Source organism: Protomyctophum parallelum (assembly GCF_964188405.1).
Source record: "Protomyctophum parallelum genome assembly, chromosome: 22".
NCBI lineage: Eukaryota > Metazoa > Chordata > Actinopteri > Myctophiformes > Myctophidae > Protomyctophum > Protomyctophum parallelum.
The window spans coordinates 21,238,896-21,251,582 of NC_139714.1; the positions used below are offsets into that span (position 1 = coordinate 21,238,896).

The window sequence follows — 12,687 nt, forward strand, 5'->3', positions numbered from 1 at the left end:
CCCTCTCCTCTCTGTCCTATCTCCTCCGAGAGGGCAAACCGTGTGACGGACGGTGAGCTGGTCTGCTCAAAGTCAGACAGATGGCCCTCACAGTCGGGATTCAATATTGGTGACCGGTGGCTGAGACGGCCAAACACACACACACACACACACACACACGGACACACACGAGCGCACACACATACACACACACACACGCATGCACGCGTACACGTACACGCACTCACGCCGCGGCCCACACAGTCCCTCCACTTCCCTCTCACTCACTCACTCCGCTGCTCAAACACACTAATGTTGATACAGATAGAACATGACTTTAATTCCTTTAAGCTAACAAGTGACTATAAATCAAATTGTCTTTCATAATATCTCCTGTCTAGCGCTGCTTAGCACACAGTTAGCCTGCATTATCTCCACTTCATTTAGCTCTGTAAACAATTAACCCGGAGTGTGAGTGTGTGTGTGTGTGTGTGTGAGTGTGTGTGTGTGTGTGTGTGAGTGTGAGTGTGTGAGCCAAATGATTGAGGGATTTGGCTATGCTGTTATTTAAGGATTTGGCTATTAGCTATGCTGTGTCGAGTTCCCCTGCGCTAACAACTCTAAGTATATTTAACCCATTCAGGGCGGGAACCCCCGTCAGATCTACATTCTACAAGCTCGTATAGCGCAGCAATCTGCTATTTATTTTTTATGAAAGATCGTGAAAATGTGAGGACAGTTATAAAAAAAATCCCCACCCAGTTCCTCTTTTTTTTCATTTTCTTTTTGTTGTTGAAATGTTCCACTTTCCCACTAACAGTTAAACTTACATATTCCATAATATTTATAACAATGGTAATAAAAAAAGAGAGAGAGAGAGAGAGAGAGAGAGAAAGAAAATCTTTGATTATATTATATAACGTTTTTAACTCAAATCTTTGCTTCTGGGGGGGGGGGGGGGGTCCATGGAACAGCATATTTCCAGATGGGGGGTCGACGGCCAAATACAGAACATTCTAGGGGTTGAGCACCACAGAAACCACAGAAACATTTAGAAGCACTTCTCTTTTCATCGACCTCGGGTCTAAATGGGTTAACATAGTTAGTCCGCATTTAACAACGCCCCCCCCCCCCCCCCCCACTCGAATCAATGGGCTTAAAGTTAAACATACACGCAAGGAAGGGGTTGCGGGAGCGGGGTTATAAAGAAGTTAATTTGAAACAAAACGATTCATATTTGTTTTAAGTCTGCGGTGTGTGTGCCGATGAGGTTTGCCTTCCTATAACGGTTCTGTTTGCGATAGCGTTTGAGTTTCACTATACGGCAATTACAGCCTTTAATTGAATTGATTTCAATAATGAGCCTCTGTAATGACACTGCGGTGGGTGGGAATGGCTCAGTGTGTGCGCGCGTCTGTGCGTGTCTGTGTGTGCGTGTCTGTGAGTGCGTGCGTGCGTGCGTGCGGAGAACACATTTCTGCCCTGTCAAATGGTCAGCTGCCTCCATTTCTGGGCATGGCCTTCACTTTTATAAACCACTTGTCCGAGGTCTGACCTTTCAGGTTGTTGCATAACATCCTCCAGGCGATATATAGGATAACACTCATGCGAGTGTGATGACACGGAAACTGAATGCATGGTTTCATACGAGGTTTCCACTGGACACACACTGGTCTGATGAACCCATTCTGACCTGAGATCAGATTCTTAAAAATGTCAGTCGTTCTTCGATTTTTCAAAAAAATAGCAGACCTACAAGCTCGTATCGCGCCACTCGGTGGCGCGATATGAGCTTGTAGATCTGCTATTTTTCAATAGGTAAAGCACGACATGATGCTAACACCAAAACGGGTCAGAATGGGTTAAGCATCATGTTATTCTTTAGCTATTGAAAAATAGCGGAACTACAAGCTGTGTGTAGTAGCGCGGCACCGAGCTTGTAGATCTGCTGTTTTTGAAGGTCGTGGCGCAAATCTTTGAATGTATTCTTTCAGAGCGAACGTTTTTAACTCAAATCTTGAGTTAAAAACAACAGATGGGGGGTTCGGCGGCCTATTTCATAGATTTTTGGGGATCCTTGACGTGAAAAAGTTTGAGCACCACCGACACAGAAACATGGCTTTATCAGAAAGTGTCAGTGGATTTTAGAAGACATTTTGTAGAATCGACGTCCTTCAGGTCGAAATGGGTTAGACTGGATGATAACTAATGAAATTCAGGATTAAAGGGATATATATATATATTATATATATATATATATATATATATATATATTAGTGTTGGGGAAGTTACTTTTAAAAAGTAAGGAATTATAGTTATCGTTACTTATCTAAAAAAGTAATTTGTTACTTTACTTTACATTAAATTATGAAAGTAACTACTTTACTTTACTTTAAATAATAATAATATAAAAAACTATTTAAAAGAAGGTATTTTGTTCTGTCGCACAGTAAGAGAAAAGACAACTCCCTCTTAACATTATGAAATGTAGTTGGAACAATAAAATATGTTCAGGGATTTTGACAGGCATCTTTATAGAGATATTCTATTTCATCAATTTATTTTTGAGCTCATCTTCCATTTTAGAATATTCACTGTTCAGGTATTTGTACCAAAAAGACATTTGAAGAATCGTCCTCAGGTCTAAATGTCATATTTAAAAATCATATTCTGCAAAAAAATGACATTGAACGACATTAGAATAAGTCCCACATGGCCTAGAGGACGACATTGAACGAGCCATTAGTTTACTGTATAATGCATCCAGCATCACCGCTAGTACGATGTTTACCGCGTTGTTGAATATTTCCCCTCCGTCCGCTGTATCTTTAGCGACGATCTTTAGTGGCGTCTATCTCGGAAATTGAAGCTCAGATTGAGGTGATCATACAGAATGTCGCCTCACAGCTAGAAAGGTCCCGGGTTCGATTCCCGCTCGGGACGCTGTGGGCGCTGGCGGCTTGTTTCCTCCTCCGTATGGGCATCAGTGCCCATACCCGAAGGCGGGGGTTGGCGAAAGGGCCTTTCTGTGTGGAGTTTGCATGTTCTCCCCGTGTCCCCTATAGGGTAGGTACTAGGGCTGACCTTCGATTACGTTTTTGATGATCGACGCTTCGATATAAATTTGTTTCGATCTTCGACACTTCGAAACCCAACGGGGGGGGGGGGGGGTGCGCGATGCACGATGCGAGGCGCGCGATACGAGCAGTGACTCTTTGGTTTAAACAACGCTATAGCAGAGAGAAAGGCATGCTTGGATTGGTATCATTTATTTTAAACGATAAGCCTTTAGGGCTGACCAATGAACTATAGGCTTAAAATAAAACACCAATATAGCTGCAGAAGATAGAGAGGAGCGCATATTGGATTGGTCTTTTATTTAACAATTAAACAGCGCCTGAAAAGGCATTACCTCTCCATCAAATAAAAAAATATATAATCAAAACTCCTCTGTCAATTGTAAACGAACGGTAACATGAATGAACTCTTCAAGCCTGACACTTGTCAGAAATAAAATCAACCACGGTTAATTTGATTGATCATAAAGTTAATGTGACTGTGAGTGTGCGTATGGGAAAAAATATATAAACTTCGCAGATTATAGATCACTTGGAATTATAACAATCTGTTGAGTATTGCCTGAATAATGCCACTAGTGAAATCCCATTTTTATCGACATGTGATGCCGATGGAGAAATCCCACATAGTTAAATTACCTCATAGTCATGCTGCATGCGCTGTTGGTCGATGAAGAATTATAATCCAAGGTTTGTCAATCATAATGGTTTATGGTTGAAAGTAAACCATAATAAGTAAACTTTAAGAAGAGATCTGCAGTCATTGTGCTGCAGACAGTGCAGAGCGCATGAGAGCAGCTCCGCTTGCTAATTGCATTTGCGCAACTTCACTGCATGGCATTACAGTAATTAGTTATTTGCCAGCACCTGCTCCAATATAGGCCTAAATCAAACTTTATTTATATAGCACATTTAAAACAATAAAAGCTGACCAAAGTGCTGTAGGCCTACAGGCTGAAACAAGTGGAGCATCACCATCGGCGCACAAAAAAAAACATTAAAAGAAAAAACACAGGCAAATAATATAGGCTACATAATTACAATAATACAATTAGGTGCAATTAAATGCCAAAGAGAAAAGGTGTTTTGGTCTGGGTCTGTAGGAGCTGCTCTGCTGCATGGGAGTTCACAGTGATGGAACAGGTCAGTCTTCAGAGTTCAGACAAGAAAAACAAAAAGATATCGCTGGCAACGGCAAAATCAATTCTCCGCATCGCCAAAATAAATCTATAGGCCTAGTTTAATTCGTGCCATTATACTCAGCCAATATGCACAACGCAGCGCATGAGATTGCAGATCTTTGAATTTTCGGTGCGCGCACTGAGCGCACTCACCAGTATAGGTACACCGCCAGGCTCCACAAGGTTCTCAGCGCAATGGCGCGTCGATAAAAGTTGAGATTTTATAGTGGCATTATTCAGGCAATACTCAACAGATTGTTATAATTCCATGTGATCTATAATCTGTGAAGTTTATATTTTCATTTGGGTGTGAGTAATGTTTTTATATGACTTATAAAACATGGTAGCCTATATTTAATGTCCACTGAGCTGTGGTGCGCTTCCTTGTTTTTAACACGGGGAAAGAGGAGGCGTTGCGAGGTGCTGCGAGGCGCAAGCATGGCTCGCGGACCAAAACGGGTTAATGAACTTGAACGTGGCAGGGAAGGAGTTTTAAACCCTGACCTTGCCGGAGATATCTTTTTGCCTTCACCCCCCCCCCCCGCCCCCCCCCCCCCCCGCCCCGCCCCCCCGCAGCCCTCTGATGAGCTCTTTGACGCGCCTTTCAGTGCATGAACAACGCGCAACTTTGAATCTGTATTCTGCCAGCCGAGCGTTACTAATTATCTCGCTGGCAGAAAGGTATGGGGGATGGGGTGAGGGGGGCCAGAGGAGTGTGTATGGGCAAGAAGTGTGTGTGACGTGTGCGCGCGGGCATGCACGTATATACAAGAAGTGTGTGTGACGTGTGTGCGCGGGCATGCACGTATATACAAGAAGTGTGTGTAACGTGCAGTGCGCACGCATGCACGTATATACAAGAAGTGTGTGTGACGTGCAGTGCGCACGCATGCACGTATATACAAGAAGTGTGTGTGACGTGCAGTGCGCGCGGGCATGCACGTATACAAGAAGTGTGTGTAACGTGCAGTGCGCGCGTGCATGCACGTATATACAATAAGTGTGTGCGACGTGCAGTGCGCGCGGGCATGCGCGCGCTGCGCTCTGTGCAGCGGTGGCTTTTAATGAGCCCCACGCTTCTCATCGAGCTCGGCGCTGGCCTCTGCCTCTGTGATGGGTCTGGGACACACAGGGCTCCACTGATCACCTCATGTACATCATAAAGGCCCCAAAAGGCTAAATGATTACCCATCCTCATGCCTACACAAAGGGACACACCCCTCCTAACGAAATATCCACGAGACAAAAATCCAACCAAAAAATCAAACAGCCTTTTTCATCATCTGGATCGTTAAATAATAGCAAAGGGAAGGGGAGACGGAGAGCGAGAGAGCGAGAGAGAGAGAGAGAGAGAGAGAGAGAGAGAGAGAGATGGGGAGAGAGAGAGAGAGAGGGAATGAGAGAGTGAGAGAGAGAGAGGGAGCAAACAAGGAGACAAGATAACTTTTCGCAGCTGGAGGACACCAGAGGACACCCCCCCCCCCCCCATACCGTGAGATACCCTCACCCTCCTCAGCCAGACAGGAGAGCGGGCGTGGGAGGGCGTCGGACATTTAGACATCTGTCAGCCTCTAATGAAGGAGTTCAATTTAGTGGAAAATCTCAGACAACCTTGTCTGGCAGAAAAGCTTTAACTGCATGCGTGCGTGCGTGCGTGCATGCATGCGTGTGTGTGTGTGTGTGTGTGTGTGTGTGTGTGTGTGTGTGTGTGTGTGTGTGTGTGTGTGTGTGTGTGTGTGTGTGTGTGTGTGTGTGTGTGTGTGTGTGTGTGTGTGTGCACCTGCATGCGTGTGTGTGTGTGTGTGTGTGTGTGTTAGTGTGTGGTACAGTTACTGTAATAAATTACTTCGGTAGAAGTACTCAATCAACCTAAAACTCATGTGAAAGTATAAAGAAAAATAAGTACAGGCTCTGAAATGTACGATGTAAGAGTAAAAGTAAATGTTGCACACTAATTATATTTATATATTCTTCCGTAACGATTTTGGAGAGTCCTAGACCGCCGATTACTGATGATTTGACCCAGGTGTGGTTATAATATTCAAATATGTCCTAGGCATAATTTACTATTTCAGAAGTTTTGGGCATGACTCGGATGGTTAGAGCGGCGCGGTTACATACAAAGCCAATGCAAAGACGAGAAGCTGCGCTATAGCGGTCGCGGCGCAACCTGCAGCGGTAGGCTACATACGTGACGAACCGAGGCGAATATATATATATATATACATACACACACTGTATTCAGGTCTGAACGCATCTTAAATCTAGAGGTTTTAATAGAAAACGTACTTGACCACCATTCTCTGACTTCAGCTTAAATCAACATTGTAGAATAGGTGAAGAGGTCCCACCACACACCAAGAATCCATTTTCAACAGGTTTATTTCTCTACATCAGGATAAACGTTTCGGATATCCATGCAGCCTTAAATTTTACTATTTAGGCATTTAGCAGACGCTCTTAATCGAGAGCGATTTACATTAGAGAATAAAAACTAAAACATGGCAATACACCATGTAATTGTTATCATGAATCATATACGTAAGCTACGAACGTAACAGTGGAATTTATATGAACTATGCACACAGTATATACTACTATATAGTGCTACGCACATAAAATGTGTGATAGCACATAAAATGCTATCTAAGTTACATAAGTTGAGCCTTTGCATACGCCTGTAAGGTCGTTGTGGCTATAGGGCAAGTGCTACGGGCCAAGATGGAGTCTGAAGCGGTGGGTCTGCCATTAAACTGTTCCATGCCCTAACCCAACATGGCTGCCATTAAACTGTTCCTGCCCTAACCCAACATGGCTGCCATTAAACTGTTCCTGCCCTAACCCAACATGGCTGCCATTAAACTGTTCCTGCCCTAACCCAACATGGCTGCCATTAAACTGTTCCTGCCCTAACCCAACATGGCTGCCATTAAACTGTTCCTGCCCTAACCCAACATGGCTGCCATTAAACTGTTCCTGCCCTAACCCAACATGGCTGCCATTAAACTGTTACTGCCCTAACCCAACATGGCTGCCATTAAACTGTTCCTGCCCTAACCCAACATGGCTGCCATTAAACTGTTCCATGCCCTAACCCAACATGGCTGCCATTAAACTGTTCCATGCCCTAACCCAACATGGCTGCCATTAAACAGTTCCTGCCCTAACCCAACATGGCTGCCATTAAACTGTTCCATGCCCTAACCCAACATGGCTGCCATTAAACAGTTACTGCCCTAACCCAACATGGCTGCCATTAAACTGTTCCTGCCCTAACCCAACATGGCTGCCATTAAACTGTTCCTGCCCTAACCCAACATGGCTGCCATTAAACAGTTCCTGCCCTAACCCAACATCGCTGCCATTAAACTGTTCCTGCCCTAACCCAACATGGCTGCCATTAAACTGTTCCTGCCCTAACCCAACATGGCTGCCATTAAACTGTTCGATGCCTTAACCCAACATGGCTGCCATTAAACTGTTCCTGCCCTAACCCAACATGGCTGCCATTAAACTGTTACTGCCCTAACCCAACATGGCTGCCATTAAACAGTTCCTGCCCTAACCCAACATGGCTGCCATTAAACTGTTCCTGCCCTAACCCAACATGGCTGCCATTAAACTGTTCCATGCCCTAACCCAACATGGCTGCCATTAAACAGTTCCTGCCCTAACCCAACATGGCTGCCATTAAACTGTTCCTGCCCTAACCCAACATGGCTGCCATTAAACAGTTCCATGCCCTAACCCAACATGGCTGCCATTAAACTGTTCCTGCCCTAACCCAACATGGCTGCCATTAAACTGTTCCTGCCCTAACCCAAAATGGCTGCCATTAAACAGTTCCTGCCCTAACCCAACATGGCTGCCATTAAACTGTTCCTGCCCTAACCCAACATGGCTGCCATTAAACTGTTACTGCCCTAACCCAACATGGCTGCCATTAAACTGTTCCTGCCCTAACCCAACATGGCTGCCATTAAACAGTTCCTGCCCTAACCCAACATGGCTGCCATTAAACAGTTCCTGCCCTAACCCAACATGGCTGCCATTAAACTGTTACTGCCCTAACCCAACATGGCTGCCATTAAACTGTTCCTGCCCTAACCCAACATGGCTGCCATTAAACTGTTACTGCCCTAACCCAACATGGCTGCCATTAAACTGTTCCTGCCCTAACCCAACATGGCTGCCATTAAACTGTTCCTGCCCTAACCCAACATGGCTGCCATTAAACTGTTCCTGCCCTAACCCAACATGGCTGCCATTAAACTGTTCCTGCCCTAACCCAACATGGCTGCCATTAAACAGTTCCTGCCCTAACCCAACATGGCTGCCATTAAACAGTTCCTGCCCTAACCCAACATGGCTGCCAGTTCGGCACTGTCTGCCAGCTACCTTCGACGTGGCCTCGGCCCAACTCTGACTGTGATTGTATCTATCTCACCGAATCAGGGCGTCCGGAAAAACAACGAGAGAGAGGGGGGAGAGAGAAGGGGAGGGAAAGAGTGCCAATATAAACATTGTTCCGCTGGCTTTTTACAAGCGAGGGGAGAGCGAGGAAGTTAATAAGCAGGTATTGGTTTTTAACTGTGGCCCGTTTATTGCTTTGCCCTGGAGCGTGCTGGAGTGCTCCACTCTCCACTTGTCTTTTTTCCCTCCCTTCCATCTGCAGATCACCTCCGCTCACCTCTCTGTCTCTCCATCTGCAGATCACCTCCGCTCACCTCTCTGTCTCTCCGCCGGTCCTTTCATCTCACCTCAGCAATTAAGTCACTGTGCTAGTCATCCATTTGTGTGACTCATCTCGTCTGCCTGTGTCCTCCAGCCTCTCTCTCTCTCTCTCTCTCTCTCTCTCCTCTCTCTCCCCCCCCCCCCCCCCCCGGGCAAGGTTGTCTGGTTAGCCAACTTTGTCCTATTTCCGACTTTGCCGCCGAGACCCTATTCAAAGCGGTAAACCCTGCAGAATCACTTTAGAGCGCGGCGGCCATTCTGTGTCTATTGACTCAGCCCGTTGTGCGAACTGCAGTGTTTTTTTTCCCCTCGTCACATGTGATTTGCAACCAATGGTAGGAGATGAAAGCTGGCATGGATAATGCCTAGAACGACAGAGAATCAGAGAGAGAGAGAGAGAGAGAGAGAGAGAGAGAGAGAGAGAGAGTGAGAAAGGCGATTTCATTACCATAATCCTAAAAAGCACTAAGGCGTTTGTCTTCTTCGCGGCTATTTCACACCTACACAGGGGTGAGAGTGGCGTGTCGTTCCTGACGGTCTACACCACAACCTTCATCTCCTCATGTTGTTTTCCTCATTCATGCATAAATCACACGTTGAATGCAGGTGTTCAGGGAACACATGCATTCAATGCATTCATGCCTGTACAGTAATGGGGGTAGAACAGGATATCATGCACAGAACATGATTTATTACATTTTAAATTAATTAGTAATGTGGTAACAAGACCTCAATGTCAATTTGGTCTTCTGCCCCTGCAAGGGCATTTATGTCTTTATAAACGATTGTAAAACATAGATTGGTTACGTAACCAACAACAGCCAATTAGCTACTATACAAACGTTAAGCAAAGCTCGGCCAATCACAGTGGAAGTTAGGTAGGTTACTCCTATCCTAATCATTTGTCAACCAACCCCAAACATTTTAAGAATGTCGGTGGAATTCTTTGCCAGTGCACCTCATACTACTACTACTAATAATAATAATAATACATTTTATTTATAAGGCGCCTTTCAGGGCACTCAAGGTCGCCGTACAGGTTAAAAACAGTACAAAAAACACAGCTAAAGGCAGAACAAAACACAGCTTACAGCAGAAGACATGCAGGTCACACAGAGTCATAGGCCTGCCTAAACAGGTGGGTTTTTGAGGTGAGTTTGGAATATGGTGAGAGAGTCCATGTTTCTGAGGTCAGGGGGGGGGGGAGGGAGTTCCAGAGGTGAGGGGCAGAGCGGCTGAAGGCTCTTGACCCCATGGTGGACAGACGGGCTGGGAGGACTTTCAGGGTGAGGGAGGAGGCAGACCGAAGAGACCGGGTGCGAATGTCAAGAGTGTGTGTTGTGAGGGGAAAACAATAGAGTATAACAATAACCAGTAAGACGTCCTAAAGGGCGAGGTCGCGTGCACACATCCGCCTCGTTGACGGCAGACAGCTGGGCGAGCGCTGGCGCTTTGGCATGGGGGGGGGTCAGATAAACATGCTGAATTCTGTACTGGCCATATATGGAGTGTACAGGGTTTGATGAGGTCAGATCAACATATGGATTGTCAGAACCGGTCACCTCCATATATGAAGATCTGGTATCGGGGACATCCCCCACATCGCTCTGAAATAATATATATTCAAAGATGTGCGCCACATTTTCACGATTAAAAAAAAATAGCAGATCTACAAGCTCTTGTATGTGTATGTGCGAGCTTGTAGATCTGCTATTTATGAATAGCTAAAGTATAACATGCATGCATAGTGCATATAAAACACCAAAAGGGGTCTCCCGTCCTGAATGGGTTCAGGTGAAACGGGCTGTGTGTGTTTGACACACTTATTCCACAAGCAATTAACATTGACGCCACGACTCTGCAAGGGGGAAAAAAAAACAATCTTGACTCAGAGTCAAATGGCGCACAAGCACGGATCCTGATTATAGCCCTCGTGAGATAGCATCAACAGACACACTGCCTTGCCCAGGAGGCCTATCCACTGATCTGACTGCCGGGGGAAGGCGGCCGGCCCGGCGAAGGCACTCGACTGGTGAGAATCCAGTTAGCCGGCGCAGCCAAGTAGAGAGCAAGGAAAGGAGCCAATATAGGCCCGGACGGAGGATTTAGGGGCCTTTAAATATCCACCGAAGTCTAAGAGACAGAAGGAGGCAGGAGGAGGGGGATGAATAAATTCCTATCTACTCCCTCTCCCCCCCTTGCTCCAGGGCTATAGGGGAGAGAACAGTGGAGCTATCAGACAAGATGTTGTCCTGTTGTACCGAACATTAAAACCTATAGCCTCGGTCCAAGGCTTATACTTATCTGCAAAAAGAAAAGCCTGCAGGTCACAACGTAAACGCAGAGAAGCTATCGGCGGATGTATCCTCCGGAACATCCGTCAAATGTATTTCCCCCCGGATACAATATTTTCCCCGACCAATCACAACTCATTCACGGAGAATGTAAACTGATTTGTAAAAGCATCAACGTAATTTCCTTGGGCAATACTTCCGCTAAAATCCCGCAACTTCCGCGTAGGTCTTGCCCAGGGTGGTTAAAACCAGGGTTAAGAGAAAGAGCTATAGGTTGTGTTGGATACTTCTTTGACAATTCCTAGTCATGCATGTTGTATCATATACTAATAGGGGATATAATACGGCCAGCCGTTTCAGTATTTTGTACTTCTGTATGCATTTTGTATTATACTGCATTTTCCTTTATTCTCGAGAGTGGATATTTGGTGAGGGGTGGAGACGGCAAAGCCAGCCTTGATCATTACATGGACTTCATCTGTCCTCTCAAACCTTCACCCCCATCTGTCTGTTTGGAAGACGTTGGCAGAGAGTCCATATAACCTGCCCCTGGCCTGAGAACCCCTGAGATAACCCATTCTGACCTGAGATCAGATTCACACGAGGTTTCCACTGGACACACACTGGTCTGATGAACCAATTCTGACCTGAGATCAGATTCTAAAAATGTCAGTCGTTCTTCGATTTTTTTCAAAAATAGCAGACCTAGATCTGCTATTTTTCAATAGTTAAAGCATGACATGATGCTAACACCAAAATTGGTTCCCGTTCAGAATGGGTTAAACTCTGCTTGGCTGGTGGTGGTTTCATTGTGAACAAGTGAACAGGGTAAAGTACTGCATATCTGCACATCTTTTAGACCTGGCAGGTTAACCCATTTTTTTTTTTACAAAAAAAAGGCTTCTAAATCCTAACATCTTTCTGAAAAACCCATGTTTCTATATGTCAGTGGTGCTCAACGTTTTTCATGTCAAGTACCCCCAGAATTATCTCCATTGGTCCACGGACCCCCATCTCAAAATATGTAGTTCCAGGGACCCCCCCCCCCCCAGAAGCAAAGGTCTTAGTTAAAAATGTTCGCTCTGTATTCAATGATTTGCGCCACATTTTAACGATTCTTTCAAAAATAGCAGACCTACAAGCTCGTAGCGCGCTATGAGCTTGTAGATCTGCTATTTTTCAATAGCTAAAGCATAACATGATGCTTAAAAAACAAAAACAAAATCCACCAGGATAAGGCAACGTCCAGGCAACGTCCCGGGTCGAAACAATGCGCTACAACAACTATACTTTGGTGCACTCACGTGTATTATTATTTTAAATGTTTTATTTTGTTGTTGTTATAGGAAGCAGCTAACGCAAAGTCAATTATCTATATCACTATATGTTGACGGAGAATAGCGTTCTTGTCCAAAGTCCAGC

At 45.2% G+C, this 12,687-nt stretch overlaps 1 protein-coding gene across 1 annotated transcript in view; it reads right to left on the reverse strand.

The window, feature by feature from the left end:
* celf2 (cugbp, Elav-like family member 2) overlaps positions 1-12,687 on the reverse strand; it is a 98,512-nt gene that overhangs the window by 68,915 nt on the left and 16,910 nt on the right.